Source organism: Miniopterus schreibersii (genome assembly GCF_964146895.1).
Source record: "Miniopterus schreibersii genome assembly, chromosome: 3".
NCBI lineage: Eukaryota > Metazoa > Chordata > Mammalia > Chiroptera > Miniopteridae > Miniopterus > Miniopterus schreibersii.
Window position 1 is genome coordinate 74,037,172 of NC_138103.1, and position 19,301 is coordinate 74,056,472.

Sequence of the window (19,301 nt, forward strand, 5' to 3'; positions counted from 1 at the left end):
AGAAATGCTTCCAAAGATTGAGATAAAGATATTTTAAATCCTGGGAGAAAGAGAAGGGAAAGATAGATATCTGTAATCAACTAAAGGAAGCTCTCCCTGGAAAAATGTGGAAACAACCTCCATCCAGGGAGGGAGCTCGGGTGAGGGTTTGCTGATTAGGGAATTCCAGTATGATTACAGTAGTTATATCTAAAAGATTGTGGAGCATAACATTACTAAAACGGGTATATTTGACTACCTGATTTCAAACTTCAAAGACACATGTGCATTTCTATTTCTTGAATTCAAAAAGTCATTTAATTAGAACTTCAAGCAACATCTTGTCAGACTAAAGCCGTGCACAGCTCTGATACCAGAGAGCCTTAAAGAGGGCCTATGATTCTCTGAAGACTTGTGCAAAGAACAAAGATCACATTTTTGCAGAAGCAAAGCATATGAATTAAACAGACATATTTTCAGGACCTTTCAACCCAGTTCTGAACTTCATGTCATTTCAACCAAGATTATCTAAGAAGTAAAACTTCAATTTCAAAAAACTTTTTTTGAAGGAAGAGCTGGAGCTTCAAGGACCAGCAACATGTGTGTATTTTTAATGGCATGTCAAGTACTCAAGTAAAAGGTCAGATAAAAGGTTTAAAAATTTGTAACTATGTACTTCTGGTAGAAATGCTCTGTAACAAGTATGATATGCAGCCAGTAAAGACCGGTATGATTAATAACAGGGAGCCACAGTACCCGAGACGACAGAAGCCTAAGCCAGGTGGACTGCTTAAAACCAGAGCTGGCCTGGGGCTGCCCTGTCCGCACACTTGGGAGGCGGGAAGAAGCAATATCAGCCTCCAACCAGGACCTTAGTCCTATGTCCACAGGTCAGGTCAGTGATACTGAGTATCAGAGTGAGACAGAAAACACAACATAAGACCTGGAGGTAGCTGAAAAATTGCAAGATAAGAAACTGTGAGTGCAGGGAGAAAGAGAATTAATACAACTCAAGTTGCAGCTGCAAACTAAAATACAAATGTACTAAAAAATGCAAACAAATGAATAACTGGAAAAATGGACTTACTCTAAGCAAAATGAAAATGTAAAAATGGGGCAACATGAAATTCATATTAAGGCAGATAAGAGAGAGTTTACATGTGGTTATCCTGTGGAATAAATTTACAGGTCCGTGTATGAGAATGTTTATGCAGCAGCAAGAGTTGTAAGTCCATTCATTAGGAATTAAAAAATAAAATGTGTGCAGTGGAAAAGCACACAGTTGTCAGAAGTAACACATAGCAACATGGATGGAGCTCAATTGATGTTGAGTGAAACACAGTGAAACTTATAGCAATATAACTGTAGATAATATATAACTGTGCACATCACAACACACAAAACCCAACACAAAATTTTCAAAAGGATACACAAACGTCTAAGTAAATGCGATATGCTGGAGGCTTGTGGGTAAGAATAAATGCATTTGAGGACAGACTGGGGATAAAATTAATCATTTTAAAAAATAAAACATGACGAAGTTTGCACGGGTTGATAATAATGGTGTACCATTGTGTAAGAAACACAGCCGGCTGCTCGAACCCACCTAAGGCTCTTGAAAAGGAAGACTATGAATTAGTTGACCACAGTTTACCATTATAAGTTCTCTCCCCTTCTGTAAACTTTCAGCTGGGACTAAATCAAACACATACTTTTGATAACACCTTATTTCCAAAAACAAAGTTCTGAGTCAACTACTGAACATAGAATACAATGAAGGAAAAAACAGTTCTCTTCAGGGTGCGGGATGGGTTAGTCCCACATCTCCTACTAGTTCATTGGCATGCACAGCTCAAAAAGGATCTAAGGCATTAACTCCAATGGCAGGAAACCCCAATTAGAGCTGGAAAACCAGTTTCAATGTAGCAAAAACAGGAAAGTTGAGCCCAGGAAAGCCTTTATCTGTCATTTTTTCAAAAGCTCTTTTCTTATACTGTACATGTGAAGGAACCAACCACATTTGTTTTCCACAAGAGTCCCTCTAGAAAAGTTGATACTCATCCTGTGGGTTTTAAAAGATACTTATTCACTTTAAAAGAAAAAAAAAAGTAAAATATAGTACACCTGAGTAGCTGAGTGCTTTTCATAATCAAAATACTTTCACGACTACTGTGCTCAAAATACTATGCTTCTCAGAACAGGATCCAATCCATGTCCCTCCAGTAGCCTAATGTGAACATCTAAACGCCTTGTGAGAGAAGTAAACTCAGACAGGGTTCAAATTTAACAGGCCCATCACACGGCCTCTCAGAACCTCTGTTTGGAAATAATCTCACACATCGCTGAAGCACCTTGGTGAGCATGCGTCTGTGCTGCTGCCCAGGAAACGCAGAAATGGTGCCTGAATTTTTCAAACGGACTGTGACATAATTCCACTGAACACTGGGAAAATATTATGATGGGGATGAGCTAATGATGATGCTTTGGGGCAATAAAATCCTGGCCTGAATTAGCACACAAAACTGTTTTCCCATTTAGTCTTAATGAACAGTTGATTTAATAACATCCTACTACTGCTAATATTCTCAATTAATAGAGAATTATGTTAATGATGGGTCATTTATGAAAATGAATGTAATTGACAGGCAGTTCTACTAAATTAATGTGACACTGAACCAGTTAGGCCTATAGGTACTAATTTATGTAGTAACCACTTCTACCAGTATTAGCATCTTCATTCAAATCCCTTTCAAACAAAAGTCTCTCTAACTTGTCAATAAGTTACTCTAGGTCAGCTTCCCATGTACCCCCTAACATTAAATTATGTTCCCAACTTGTTTTTATTTTAATCTTTCACTCCTTATAAAAACCTAACACCTTTATTCCTTTACTTGTATAAACTCCATCCTCTGTTATATCTTCTGTTGCATTTTATACTTTTAAGAGTTTTTGATCAATTGAAAGTACATGAACTTATGTATCACATAGTTTGAGCTTCATAATCCTAGTCTGCAAAAAAATGTATTCTAATTAGTAAAATCAGCTATAGCAAGTTGGTGACTTAGAACCAACTCCCAACAGCTGGAAAGGCAACTAAAACTAATGGCTGTGTGACAGTCATTAACAAACCACAGATGTCTTCTCTTTCCTCTGCCTTTATCTATAATTGAGTACATCAAACACACCCCACACCTTCAGTGTACTATTTCATATTTAGAGAAGTGCATTCCTACCAGCTGCCCTATATGTTCTTACCAACCAACTCTAAAAGTAGATGAAATATATTTATACTCTCATGTCAGTAAGATAAGGAAATGTTATCTCATGTTAGATAAGGAAATGGGCAAGGAGATAACGTATTCATTCATTCAACAAATATTGAAATCCTAGAAGGAGCACAGGGACTATGCTAAAGCTCTAGAAATGCAGATCTGCATAAAACATAATGCACACTGTCTACAGGCTGATGGTGAAGGAAGAGTAAAGAGATATGCACATGAAAAAGAAAAACCACCATTTAGGGCCCTGACGTGATGTCAAATGCTGTACTGGGTGGCTAACATACGATATCTCCTTTAAATTTCACAACGATCCAGCAAACTTGTTTTACAGTTAAGAAAAATTAAAATTTGGAGAGGTGAGCAATCAGCTTGAATCTTAGGGCACAAGACCATACTTGAACCCTCACTGTAGGAGTCCAAAACTTGCCTTCCAGCGTAATAATTAGTGCAATAATGAGTTCTATATGCTCTGATAAAAGAACAGAGTACAATGGGAACTTGGGGTTTGATGGCAAAGGGAGCAGGGGAAGATGGAAAGGAGATTTTATAGGAAAGAGCTTTTATCATTGTGGTAGAATTCTGAAAATGATCCTGCCCCAAATTCTGTCCTAATCCCTAGAAACTTTAAATATAAAAAGATACTGCTGTCATCATTAAGTTATATGGCTCAGTTGATCCTCAGATAGGGAGATTATCCAGGTGGGCCAGATCAAGGCATATGAATCCTTAAAAGCAGGACTCTTGCTGTTGGCAGAAGAGGAAGTCAGGGATAGTACAAGCATGAGAGGGATACAGTGTGTCATTGTTGGCTTAAAGATGGATAGGGGCACATGAGAAGGGCAGCCTCTAGAAGCTCAGAGCAACCCCCAACTGAAAGGAAGCAAGAAAAAGAAGACTTTAGTCCTACAACCACAAGGAACTGAATTCTGCCCACAATCTGAATGAGCCTGGAATAGATTCTTTCCCAGAACCTCAGCTAAGAAAATCCTGGGCAGCCTGATTTCAAGCTTGTGATACTCTGAGCATAAAAACCTGCTGAACCCACCCAGGTGTCTACAAAACTACAGAACTGTGAGCTAATCAATGAGTGCAGCTTTAAGCAAGTAAATTCATGGTAATTTGTCATGCAGTGGTCGAAAACTAAGATATCAAGGAAGTAACTCCCCATAGTGTTATGAAAAATCAATGTGTTCCTCAGACCAACAGAAACAAGGCAGAGGAGCCTGAGTGTTTGGGCTGAGGTATAGTGTTCTGGGAAGAGACTGGGCCAGAATATAGACAATAGCCCATGCTCTCCCAAGGACTTGGGGACCACTTTTATTAGAGTCAGTCATGTGGCCCAGAGTACCTGCCCACTTCTTAGTAGCAGAACCCTGGGTCATATGTCCAACCGAAAACTTCCAATTCCCAATCTCCTTTGAAGATAGGGATGGCCTATGAAATAAACACAAAAGCTCTTAGTGGAGCTTCTGAGAAACCCCCTTTTTATGCCCCTGCTCTTCTTTCTTGTAGCTGCAAAGTAGACACAATAGCTGAAGCTCAGCAGCCACCTTGAGACGATGCAGGAAAGACCAAAAGATCTGCAGAGACTAACAAGGAAATTCTTGAGTTGCTGATCCAACACCAGCAACTACCTGCTTCAGACTTAATGTTACATGGGGAAAAAAAACTTTCAGGGTGCTGAAGTTAGGTCTCTATTACCAGCTGGGCACAGTTCATAACTGATAAAGTGACAGATGTGGAAAAGGAACTTGGATTTTGACTGTTTGCCTATTGCTCTGACACAGCAAGGACAGAGAGAGTTATCCCAGCCTGCCGTGCAACTAAAGAACCACCACCGTGAAACCTCAGGACATCGTTTAGACACAGCAGCACACCTAGCAGGAAATCTCGAGACATCCTGCAGATGCATCAACAAGTCTTCCAAGTTTTAATTATGAAACTCCCATGCCAACCCTATATTGCCATGTCACATTTACCTACACAGAACCTTTTGTGTTCTCAGAGTCATTCCAGAAGTGCTAATGAGGCGCGAAGCAATCAATAGTGCTTGGTGGTTTCTGCATGTATAATAAAGCCAACAGCACAAATGCCATTTCAACATCATTGAAAAACCCTTATTTTACTGAGTTCTAAAATCTCTAATTATATTGAAAATAAATCCCCCAAAAAACAAAGCAGTATGATGTGGTTCACTGGTACATGGGAGAATATTCCCACCACAACGTCTTATTACCATCATCATCACACAAAAGGAGAGTTTCAATAAGATAAATTTTGGCACAAGCTTAGACAGGTAGATAGGTTGGTAGGTAGGTAGGTAGGTAGGTAGGTAGGTAGATAGATAGATAGATAGATAGATAGATAGATAGATAGATAGATAGATAAAGAATGTTTGTTCTATGGTATTTCATTAATGCAAAATGCCATTATTTCACTAATACTTAATCAAGAAATCTTTTTGCTGCATTAGTGTCATCAAAATGAGTAAATGGCTCCAAGTCATGGGTTGCCATTTTCCTTGGTGTATTAATGTGTGTGTTTCTGTTATGTTACAGGGATCTGATATTAAAAACAAGCAGAAAAAATGAGCAGAGGGGCCATGCACCATCCAGAGAAGATATCTGAAGCTCCTTAATATTAAAAGATATTTATCAAATATATTGCCAATAGGTTTAGAAACATACCTATGGAAATATGCTATCTGCCGATCTAAAAACATTTCTCATGTGTACCAGATAGCTCGTATAAATGACACTTGGAGTGGCATAAACAGATTTCCTCTCTGCCTCCCATATTTATTCAATTTAGAAATCCTAACAAACCTTTATTCTTTTCAACCTTGCAATATTAATATTGATATGAAAAGACATGATGATATTTCTGCTTCATGCTTCAGTCCTAACGAATTGCTCCAGAGTTATACACGCTTTCCTTACCTTGTTAATTTTGTGACTTTCAATGGCATCAGATAAGGAATGCCAGGGTGAATTTAACCTTGAAGCTTTCAGAGAGCTGTTCCTGCCCCAAACTAACGAAAATTCACTGCTAAGAAAAGCAGTGCCATTGTCTGAGGCACAATCAAATGTCAATCAAAGAGAGGGAAGAAAATAAAAGGAATTCAAGAAGAGGTTTTGTAAATAAAATAAAATCTAAAGCATTAAATTTGTTCCAAGAAATTTTTTTTATTATTTCTTCAATTCTAAGATAGGCGTGATTTTAAGAAGCCATCATCAATACAACAATACTTTCTGAGAAGGGTAAGTCATTTACATTGCATTGTAAGCTGCACCTTGTTTTGAGGCAGGGAGAACTGAGACAAACATAACTAAGAAGAAATATGTTACTTGTCAGACTGTGTTCTCCCGCTGTGCTCACTCTCAGGCACTCATGTGTCCAACCTGCTCCCTCAGCTGCTTGCTCTGCTTGGTAGTGATGAGACCCCCTGTCCTTACCCCAAAGCCTGAGGTGCCCACCGAGCTGTGCCATCCTTTCCTCCCAGCTCATGCGGCTGCTCCCCTGAATGTGCCCTCCAGTTCCCCGCATGTCACAAAGGCCAGCTCTGAATTCCAGCACAGCTGACTAGAACAACCTCGCCTTCCTCTGCTCTTGCGGGATCTCAGCTGCTGCCTGAGAACCTTACATGTGTGGTCCTGACCAGCAACAGCAGTATTAGTCAGGAATTTGTTAGAAATGCAGATTCTCACGACACCCCTTCAACTTAACACCTGACCGATTGAATCAAAGACTCTGAGAGAGCGCCAAGGCGGCAGCAGACTGGGTGGACGCCACCCTGGCACTCTCCCGGCGTTCTGGCCGCCGTGGCCAGAAGAATATATCTAAGGAACTAGCAGTAAAGGTAGAACAAGATCCCTACTGTACAGGACAAGGCCCAACAAGCCAGCCCAATAATTACCGCACCCCCTGAGTTCCCACGGAAAGAACAAACCAGTCACACTCCGGCCAAGCATAACCCCATTACTCATTGTAAGACATTGTGTTTAAATAGTTCCTTTTGTGTTGCTAAAGGTCCCCCCTTGTTTCCTGTACCAAAAGCTGACAGCCTGACAAATTATTGGAAACCCCTTTACTGCAGTGCCTTTGTGGTTACTGAGCATAAAGTGAGAGAAGAACTGAGGGTCGGGGCTGCAGTTCGGCTCTTACATGGGTGAGATGCCACAACTGTGGCCGCTGGCCAGCTAATAAAGGCTCCAAAATTCAAACACAAACTCTGGTGGTCGTCTGTCATGGGTCCTCCCAGAACACCGGGACCAATCTGGATTTACAACTAAAAGATAGAAAAACCATCCTGAAAACCAACTGAAGACGAGCTGGAGAGCACCCTCATAACCAAGGGGGAAACGTGGAGACCGCACAGAGACTGGTAGAAAGTGCAGAGCCAGAGGGCTGGCTGGGCTCCCACAGGCAGCACCTGAAGGTCCAGAGGAAGATCTCAGCTGTGGGGATTCCCACTGAGGACTCTGGGGCCTAAGCCCCAGGCTGGGCGTCCCAGCCAAGAGCACCAGAACTGAGAAAGGTGCCCACATAACATCCGGCTGTGAAAAGCAGCCGGTTTCTGTCTGCCAGGGAGAGATGGCTGGAAATGCAGGCACCTTCTGAAAGAGCCAACGCACAAAGTTTCCTGTGCAGCCACTCACCTTGGGCTCCAGTGGAGGGGGAGTGGAGTGGACTGGAGCTGTGTGGGGAGAGCCTGGGGTTGTGGGCTCTGGAGAGTGAGATCAGGGGACGCCCTTCTGGATTCCTGTGCCAAGTCATTCCCCCAGACTGTGGAGGACACCTTTCTCAGGAGGTGAATTTTCGGCTTTTGCGTGGGGGGAAAGCAATTGCCCCACCCTGTTGGAAAGCCTCTCACCCTGCCCAGAGGAGTTTCTACAGCCTGAGTCTTGTTAAGAGACTAATAACAACCAACCGCCCCACCCTGTGGAGTTTCTACAGCCTGAGGCTCATTAAGAGAATCAGATTAATCAGCCTGTAGGCAGAGGCACACCTCAGGGTCCTTTGAGTCTTTGCCTGATCTGCTTGGGGACCCAGGCCTTAGAAAAGCGAACTTTGGTGTGCATCTTGGTCCTGTCCAAATGTACCCAGCCCCAGAAGTGGAGATCTCAAGCTGAGGGTTGTTGATAGCCCAAACAGGGTACTCAGGGCCAATCACAAACTACGTCTGTCATTGGCCTGTATCAGAGATCCTCCAAAAAGACTGAGAGTCCTAGCAGATCTACCTAACACTTAAAAACAACCCCAAAAAAGTAGCCAAAATGGGGAGACCAAAAAACAATCCCCAAATGAAAGAACAAGAAAAGTCTCCAGAAAAAGAGCTAAATGAAATGGAGATAAGCAATCTCTCAGATATAGAGTTCAGAATACTGATTGTAAGGATCCTCAACAGCATGAAAAAAGATATGGAAACTATGAAAAATGACCAGTCAGAAATGAAGAATAACATAGCAGAAATAAAGAATACATTGGAAGGAATAAACAGCAGATTAGAGGAAGCTGAGGATCAGATCAGTGAATTAGAAGACAGGGTAGAAAAATCACTCAATCAGAGACCCAAAAACAAAAAAACAATTAAAAAACAGGAGGACAGTCTGAGGGAGCTGTGGGACAGTGTGAAACATAACAATATTTGTATTATAGGAATGCCAGAGGAGGTCGAAAGTAAGCAGGGGTTAGAGAACCTGTTTGATAAAATAATGGCAGAAAACTTTCCTAACTTGGTCAAGGAAAAAGTCACACAAGTTCAGGAGGCACAGAGAGTCCCAAGCAAGAAGAACCCAAAGAGGCCCACGCCCAGACACATCTAATTAAAATGCCAAGAATCTAAGACAAAGAGAAGCTAGAGAAAAGCAATCTGTTACCTACAAAGGAGCCCCCATAAGGCTGAACAAACACTTCAAAAATTTATATGGAACCAAAAAACACCCCAAATACCCACAGCAATCTTGAGAAAGAACAAAGTTGGAGGGATCACAATACCAAATATCAAGTTATACTACAAAGCCACTGTAATCAAAACAGTATATAAGGTACTGGCACAAGAACAGACATATAGATCAGTGGGACAGAACAGAGAACCCAGAAATTGACCCACGCCATTATGGTCAGTTAATATTTGACAAAGGAGGCAAGAACATACAATAGAGTAAAGACAGTCTCTTCAATAAATGGTGCTGGGAAAATTGGACAGGTACATGCAAAACAAGTGAAACTAGATCACCAAATTACAGTATACACAAAAGGAAATTCAAAATGGATACAAGACTTAAATGTAAGACATGAAACTATAAAAATCCTAGAAGAAAACATAGGCAGCAAAGTCTCAGACATCTCTCGTAGCAATATGTTTCCTGATGCATCTCCTAGGGCAAGAGAAACAAAGGAGAAAATAAACAAATGGAACTGCATAAAAATAAAAAGTTTCTGCACAGCAAAAGAAACCATCAACAAAACAAAAAGGGAGCCCACTGTATGGGAGAACATAATTGCCAAGGACACATCTGATAAGGGGTTAATATCCAAAATATATAAGGAACTCATACAACTTAACAAAAGGAAGACAAACAACCCAATTAAAAAATGGGCAAAGGACCTAAATAGACACTTCTCCAAAGAGGACATACGAATGGCTAAGAGACCTATGAAAAAATGTTCAACGTCACTAATCATCAGAGAAATGCAAATGAAAACCATAATGAGATATCACTTCATGCCTATGAGAATGGTTACCATCAACAAGTCAATGAACTACAACTACTGACGAGGGTGTGGAGAAAAGGGCACCCTAGTACACTGCTGGTGGGCCTGCAGACTGGTGCAGCCACTGTGGAAAACAGTACGGAGTTTCCTCAAAAGATTAAAAATTGACCTGCCACTTGACCCAGTGATCCCACTTCTTGGAATATATCCTAAGGAACCCGAAACACCAATCACAAAGAACTTATGCACCCCTATGTTCATAGCAATTTACAATAGCTAAGATCTGGAAATAGCCCAAGTGCCCATTAGTAGATGAGTGGATAAAAAAGCTGTGGCACATTTACACCATGGAATACTATATAGCTGTAAAGAAAAAGGATCTCTTATCCTTTGGGACAGCAGAGATGGACCTGGAGAATATTATGCTAAGTGAAATAAGCCAGCCAGAGAAAGACAAATACCACATGATCTCACTTATATGTGGAATATAATAAAATAAACTGATGAGCAAAATGGATCCAGAGTCATAGAAGTATGGAACAGACTGAGGGATCTCAGAGGGAAGGTGAGGAGGGCGGAGTGGGTGGGGAGAGATTAATCAAAGAACTTACATGTTTATAAGCATAACCCATGGACACAGACATTGGCATGGGGAAAGCCTGGGGATGGGATGGAGGCAGGGTGGAGGGGATCAATTCAATGGGGGCAAAAAGGGGACATCTGTAATATTTTCAACAATAAAGATAAACTTAAAAAATAAATAAAAGAAAGAAACTCTGGAGGTAAGGTTTTAACCAAAAGGTTGTTGGTTCAATTCCCAGTCAAGGCACATACGTAGGTTGCAGGTTTGATCCCAGTCGGGATGCATATGGGAGAAAACTGATCCATGTTTCTCTCTCACATTAATATTTCTCTCTTTTTCCTCGCTCTCTAAAAGTCAATTTAAAAAATGCTCTCGGATGAGGATTTTTTTAAAAAAGTTCTTTATTTTTAGTTGAAATTTAATTTCCTGAAGCATCCACCTATCTGTCGTTGTTCTGCCCTTGGGAGCCTCAGAGTGAGGCAGCTGGGTGGAAAAACCCACTGTGTGGTAATGAACTGAAACACAGCCTGATGTGTAAAAATCCCCCCTCCCCCAGCAGAGCGGTCTTTACACGGCATGTGGAGCTCAGCATGGAGACACCATCATTACACGGTTCACTCTGAATTGCTTTCTCTGGTGGACTGCCCCACCCATGTGACCCAAGCTGGTTAATCAAAATATCCTGTTGCCCCAGATGGCAAGATCTTTCTGGGTAGAGACACTGGGAGGGAAGGAGGGAGCCTCTCCCATTTTGAGATGGAAAGCTGTGCTTGAGAATGATGCCGTACAGAGCTCGAACCTGAGCGTGGCATGAGAGGAGCCTGACCCCGCCATCTGGAACTCTGGACGCCTGCAGCTGGGCCTTCACCCGTTCCGACTTTCTGTTAAATGAACCAATAAGGTCCGTTTGAAGTTAGTTTACATTAGGAGTTTCAGCCACCTTCCACCAAAAGAACTTTGGCAAATACATCTAAAGGGACATTTCACCTTCTTCACGGTTTTCTTGGCGTTGACTCCAGTGCTGGCAGGTGGAGGAAGCCAGGCACAGGGAACCCAGGAGCTGAGTGGCAGGCACAGTGGAAAAATGGAAAGATGAGAAATGGAAACTGTCCCCTACACCTACTTTACTTTATGCAGAAATTTGCCTGCGTGATAGGATTTCTGGAGTGTTGGAGGGGCCGTTATCTCCCCCAAAGAGATCCTTCATTAACGATCTATGATGTTCCAAAGTCCCTTTACAAAGAACAGAGTCTTTCATTACAAAACTGGAAATTAGATGTTACTATCTCTGGCAAGCTCAGGTGGGAGGAGGGCAGGAATCAAGAAAACATTAGGAAGGGGGTTGTCCTCAGGTGCCTGGGCATTGAAGGAGACTCAAGTGACAATCTCTGCCTGCTTCATGTCCTGAGAATAGGCCCTGCTGTCACAGCCCAACTCTCTGGAGCAGGCAAAGAGGACCGCTGCCTGTAACTTATCTCTGCAGGAGGGTTGATTCCTGGCTAATGCCACAGTGTCAATTAAAAATGACCGTGAAGATTTCTAGAGGGGGTTTTCAGGACGAAAGTCATGTCCCCAAATATTTCACTTGCTAGGTCCAGAAAATCACACTATACCATTTAATAAAGATAAATCTATCCATTGACAATAATTAAATGTAAACTGTAAGTAACTAAAAACATAAAGCTTCGCCCTAATGCAGTGTCTCACCCAGCACATTCTGCCTCGTTACGCCCTTACTCTTCCCCCAAGGCTCTGCCTATTTCTCAGCGTGTGTCTGTCATCAGTACAGCTGGAGAGCAGGCTACTGAAAATACACTGGGCATAAACTGCCTCCTATCTCTCAGCTACTTCCGTTTGCCTTCTCACCTTCCATGCTGAAAAGTCACTTCTACAAATATTCTCCGTGAAAGGTAGCGAAGAATTGGAATGACATTTCCCTCGCAGTGAATCAGCATCTCTTCCCATTGAAACTGCATAAGCTCTTCAGAAATATGACATAAGTGCTGCCATATATGGAACGTGTAAGACTTTAGAAAATGGTAGCCCAGAGCGTGGGAAATGCCACTGACATCCTCCCCTTACTCACTGGTCTCCACTGAATGTGTTAGTGGGTTTGTGAATGAAGAAAATCTTTGGGCCAGTCTGAATACAATATGAATATAATATGGCTCTGCTGATAGTATAAAAGAATCCTCAGGCATGTGAAATGATTGCCAGAGCCACCAGCCCAATTTCTATCTTTCTGCAGATTCTGTATTAAGCAGTTTCAGTCCGTCTGGTGTTTTTTTGTGTTTTTTTTTTAAAGAATTGTAGGGTGATTATCCTATAATCTTTGAATGAATATAGGGGGTGATTAAAACAATTACTGAGTACTACCAGGTGCCAGGCACCAGGCAGGCATTGGGGATGCTGGGATGAGTGGCCAAGAACAGTCTCTCTCCCCAAGCAGCATACATTCCTGCAGAGGTAACCTTCAGACATTAAACAATACTTTCAGGGTGTTATAGGAACGTAAACCTAACTAAAGGGATCTGGAAGGCTTCTTTGAGCAAGTAATAGTTGAGCTGAACCATGAAGGACTAGGGAGCAATTAGCTAAGGGGATTACGGAGGGCATCCCAGGCAGAGGGCAAAGTATGTGAAAGACCCTAACGGGGAAGGAGGCATGGGTCTCAAGGAAAACAGAGAAGATAAGCAGGACTAAAGCATGGAGGTATGGGGTCGGGGTCAGGACATGGTAGGGTAAATATGTCCTTGAAGGTCATGTGGTTTTTTTTAAGCATGCCTAAATTAAACACATCCCTATATCTGTTCTACCTATAGATTCTTCCATCTCAATAAATGGCAACTCTAGCCTTTCAGTTGTTTGACATCATCTGTGACTCCTCCCTTTCTTTCATAGAGTTCTTAATCTAAATTGTTAAAATTTTACCTGCATGATTTTTGCCCAGACAGATTTTTATTGTCCCTAAGCCCTTCAAGAAGCTGATAATTGCCCAGCTGGTGTGGCTCAGTGGTTGAGCATCGACTTATGATCCAGGAGATTGTGGTTCGATTCCCGGTCAGGGCACATGCCTGGGTTGTGGGCTTGATCCCCAGCAGGGGGCGTGCAGGAGGCAGCTGATTGATAATGTTTCTCTCTCATCAATGTTTCTAGCTCTCTATCCCTCTCCCTTCCTCTCTCTGAAATCAATAAAAATATATTTTTTTTAAAAAAAGAAGCTGAAAATTTGCTCAATTAACTGAGGAGACTTCACTACCATGACGCCTTCCTCTTCCAACCCTTTAAAGAAGCTTAAAGTAATATCTGTTAGAGCATAAACTGGAATCAACGAGCTCTCTCAAGGACAATGAGTTCATTGTTTGCTCTGAAGTTCATCAAAAAACTAATTGGAACTGTTATTTCAGGAATAGTTGATGCCTGAACTCTTAATGCTTTTCTATACACATCAAAGACTAAATTGTGATATCAGAGACTTTAAATTATAAATGAAAATAGTAGCAAAGAAAGTCTCCTTTTTAAATTATGAACAGGGTTACATAATAAATAGCTTAAAGCAAATGACAAAAAAAACAACTGGTGATGTTTCATTGAAACATGAAGGCAGGAAGAAGGCAGAAGAGCTCTACAATGACATATCAAGTTCTTGCATAGCATCCAAGCATAGTTATTCTAGAAGCACTAATTAAATGTCATCTTGGAAAGCCTATATATCTGCAACAAATTCCACCTGTGATAAGCTTATGCCAGATTGTTGTCCTGTTCCACACTCAGCTCTGTGAAAATGAAATGTGCCAAAATTCTCAAAAGCCTAAACCTGAGCTACCTCAACCTCCCAAAGGAACATTGACACAAATGCATGTATAGTCCATCTCTTGCCTTGTTTACTATGGGCTCTCCAAAGACCACCCTGGTCTTTAGGCTGCATAAAGGCTATTGATGAAAGACCATGCCAAATTATAACTTCTTTAATCACCACCCCTCTTACTTGCATACACACACACACACGCACACACACACACGCACACAGAGGCACACACTCCTCCAACAGAACTGAACTAGTAGTAGGTCCCTGACTGTACTCTGTTGTTTCAGATTTCCCCAGCTTTTTTCATATCCCTCTCCCAGTCTAGCTGCCCTTAAGAATGCCCTATATGTCATTCTTCCATCAACTTACTCTTACTTGACTGAGTCACTTGAAGGAGCAAACAACCTTATTTGATTATTTCCATGTCAGAACCCCCTAAAACATAGGCCTGGTCTCATATATGGAGAAAATGGAAGAAAGAGCAATAGCCCCCCCAAATAAAAGGAAAAGATTTAAGAACTTTAGCTTTCAGGAACAATGCTATTGACCTCGGCCTTATGCAGAATAAATCATTTTCCATTTCTTGTCATCGACATCGCTTTATAAATGAAGCCAATCTAAAGAGCCACTGCAAGTTACCCTCAAATCATAACATGGCATTTATTAGACATAATTTTGATTTGGCAAGTAAATAAAACCATGCCACAGAAGTTCAGGGACCACAGAAATATCCAGTCTATTTTACAAAACTTCCACAAAATTAAAGACAACCCACAAAAGAACAACTCACCACTGTGCATGATTCCATTCAGCAAGCACTCTATAACAACACAGTTCTGCTCCCAGATACTCTGTGGGTATAGACATAGACATAGTATTTTATTGAGGAGATGTCCTTGAACTATTAAGAATTTTTAAGGTGGTCAAGAAATCTGAAAGGGATTAGAAACCCAAATGCCAATCTGGTGAGTAAATAAAGAGGGAAGGTCAAGATGTACATTTACTAAGGAGAAATGAATGACAAAGTTATTCACCTCCACCTCCAGGAGCAAACTGAGGCTACAAATAGCCCGAGAGGGCAAAGTAATACTTAGGATTGGCTTTTAGTTTTCACCCATTTTAGGCAGTGGCTGTTATCCCTCTCCATGGGGATTCTAAAAATTGAACATTTATAGAAGATTGGCTCTTGAGTGGAAAATGCCTTAAAGTGTTGAATTCCATAGAATTTTCAAAGTAATATGATGGTCATTCAACTTTCAGCTCAGCCTTTAAATACTGACTATGACAGCCACCATATAAAAGTTATGATTTGTATTATCTATTCAATTCTTTCTATAACTGGCCACTTATTTTGATGGACACATAGCCTCCAAGAAATGAATGAGGCAGAAAATAAAGTTTTAAATTGATAACTACTGGACATCTTTGTCATTTCAGAGAGCCCCTGTCCCAAAAAGGCCATTTAAAGTAGAGATTGTGGTGACGGCCAGAGGGAGGGGAGCAGGGACTGGGTGGAGGTGGGTAAAGGGGGGAGGGGATGGAGGACATCGTAATTGCATCAACAATAAATAAAAAATATATAAAATTAAAATTTTTTAAATGCATATTCTATGCAATGAATTGAACACCAAACAGCTGAAGGCCCCTCACCTTCTTTTAGGAGAGTTGATTGTTTATTTAGGGCACTGTTAGTGTTTTGGGTTTTTTCATTCACAATTTAACTTGAAAAATTGAGATTAAAGTATCTGTATTTAAAAAGTAAATAAAGTAGAGATTAAACAAAAGCAGTATCCGGGAATTATGGATCTTTGTGAACTGGAACTATTTCTGCTTGAGCATTTGGAAGGGGAGATGAGTGACTGTCTTCCCCCTTTAATTCCAAATAGAGGGTCGTGGCTCCCTGCTGACGAGTGGGGAGACAATCAAACACAGGATGGGAAGCAAAAGTAATATTCACCTTTTTTTAAAGCTGTTTGTTGAGGAACTTCAGAACAAATAGCTTTATATACCCCAGAGTTGAAAGAATGACCTCCATAGACTCATGAGGCAGCTTTAAGAATTAACAATAATCTATCCTTTTAGTTTCATATGTCCACTTTCCAACATTTATTTATTTATTTATTTACTTATTTATTTATTTTTAAATATATCTTTATTGATTTCAGAGAGAGGAAGGGAGAGGGAGAGAGAAATAGAAACATCAATGATGAGAGAGTCTTGATTGGCTGCCTCCTGCATGCTCCCTGCTGGGGATCGAGCCTGAAACCCCGGCACATGCCCCGACCGGGAATGGAACCCCGATCGCCTGGATCCTAGGTTGACGCTCAACCACTGAGCCAAGCCCAGCCGGGTTCCAACCTTCCTTTTATTTAGAGCAAATATCAGACTTTATATCATTCCAACCATAAATAGTTCAGAATGTTTCTCTAACAGATAAGAACATTTTAAAATAACAGTATCATTTTCATAATCAAGGCAATTTATAATTACTTCTTAATATCATCTAACCCCCATCCCTATTCATTTTATTCTGATTGGCTCAAAACTGGGTTGGGCATGGTTTATCTGAGTCAGAATCCCAACAAAATTCACACGCTGTTTTTGGTTGATATATTATGTCTCTTTTAATCTATAACATTTCCCCTTCTCTTTTTTTTTTTTCTTTTTCTTTTTTTTTTTCTTCATGACATTTGCTGAAGATTGTAGGTTTGGCTGATTGTATCCTCATGGTATTTTTTTAAATGATTCTCTAGCCCTCGTATCTCCTATAAACTAGTAGCTTAGAAACTGGGCCAGATTCAGATTCAAATTTTTTGGCAAAAATATTTCAAAGGTGCTGCTGCAAGTCCCATCAGGAGGCAGGTAACATCTGTCTGCCTCACTTAAGTGATGTTAGGATTGATTAGTGGCTCAGGTGATATCACCCTGAACCATCCATAACAGGCACCCCATTAACATTTCACCTAACAACTTTGACACCTAGACTGCCTACATCCATTCTCTCATTAGGGAATGAAAATGGAATTATCCAAATCTTTCACTTCTCCTTTATTTTCTGCTATTCTTCTATTTAAAAAGAGAAAAGCCCTTTCTCACAGAAACAGGAAAGCAGTCCCTAAACTCTAGAGCTGGCCTGACACTCATAGCTGGGCCTCATGTTCTCTTGTTGGATATAAACAATCTCATAGAACATCAAGGAGCTTCATGACATTGAAGTGAGATTAAAAAAAACAAAAAACTTCACAATGTTGTTTAATCACAGGCACACAAGGTCACTGTGCAGACCACAAAAAAAATCACACACCCTCTTTTTCCAAGTACTTATGAATGGCTGCTGCCTCCACGATGACAGCTTTAGCTTTGCTCTAGTCTCACTACAAGATTTATTAAATACCAAATCATAGTATTATGTAAAGAAAGTTTATTAAAATACCTAATCATAGAATTATCCTCCCTTCCAATCCAGCAAAGCCCCTCTTCTTTGGACCATCCCCAACATCACCTAACCACAGCCCAAATCCTTTAAGTCCTTTCTAACAGCCTATTTCTGAGATGGCCCACAGGTCCCCAAAGTTCAGTTTCCTTTCCTGCAACCAGTACTAAATTTGACTTACTGAATTCCAGGTGTGGTCCTGGCGGTCTATGACCTGGGAAATGAGGGTACAGGGGAAGGACATTTACACCTGTATGGTTGTCATGACATATAGTATATGCAGGAAAGATAGGATGTGCTCAATTCTTTCACTTTAATTATCACTCTACAGAAGAATAAGTGTGTGCTCTGGCAACCTACAAAGGTAACCAACGTGGTATACTTCTTCCTCTACAAAGTACCATTTGAATTCATAGATTTTCATTATTTCTAGCTATAGCAGTCTTTTTTTTTTTTATGGAGCTGTGAGCTCCTGGATAGTGACATGGTCCAGGATCTTTAAGCTCATGTCCAGTTTCAGGGGCTGGCTGCAGCACTGGCACACGAAACTCACCTGCATGGCGTGCTGGACATCTTAGACCCCTGCATCCCTCAGACTGAAGCCCCACCTCCCTGGCCCAGTCCTGGCCCCTGGGCCTAACATGACAGTCATGATTTATAGCAGTCATTTTTTAATGCTCAAGTGTTCCCATCCTTGACCAGTAGGAGCCCCTTAAAGTTGAATCCTGTGTCTTATTGACATGACTCAAGAAGTGTTTAATGGCTTATGCTTTCAGGCACAAGTACATGGCTCAAAGGCTCCACTGGAGCTAGCTTACAGCTCCTTTGGACAGAGAGGAAGGTGGCCGTGGGGTGATCCATCGCTTCGTGCATGGGGAGGCAGGCCAGCAGCTCCAGAGACCACTCTGAGTATGGAAAGAAGCAACAGTCTCTCAAGGGGCTAAAGAACCCTAGAGGATTCCCCATCTTCCAGAAAGCTTGGGTCCCCCTTCATATAATTTCTAGAACCCACTCTAATTTCCAGGGGTGAAAACAGGGGCAAAAGCACTGAGTTTAGTCATTGAGGGGACTGCTAAGCTCTCCACAGACTACAGACTGTTTCATCTGAGGTCAAATGAGGGAGATGATGTAAACATGAGGACAGTGCTGTGCTTTCCAGTCATCCCAGGAGAGAAGTATTAGCAGGACTTTAGAATAATCCCTCTCCTCTCATTTAGCAGCTGGGACTTGGGAGTTGAGTAACTAGAGGGAAAAGCACTGACAAGGTTGGCTCAAGGACAGTGGAACTGTGCTTCCATGAGCCAAGAGAGCAGGATGGCAGGATTTCACAGGGAATACACAGTGTGGCAGAGGAAATAACTCCAACAGCCTTAATAAATCTACAGATATTTTTTCCCATCCCCTTCTAATCCCAGAAGCTACTTTACATTTTCATACTCTTTTCCCCCTTTTTGACTGATAAAAAAGGAAAGCAAGGTAAAAGTAGACTGTTTCTTTAAT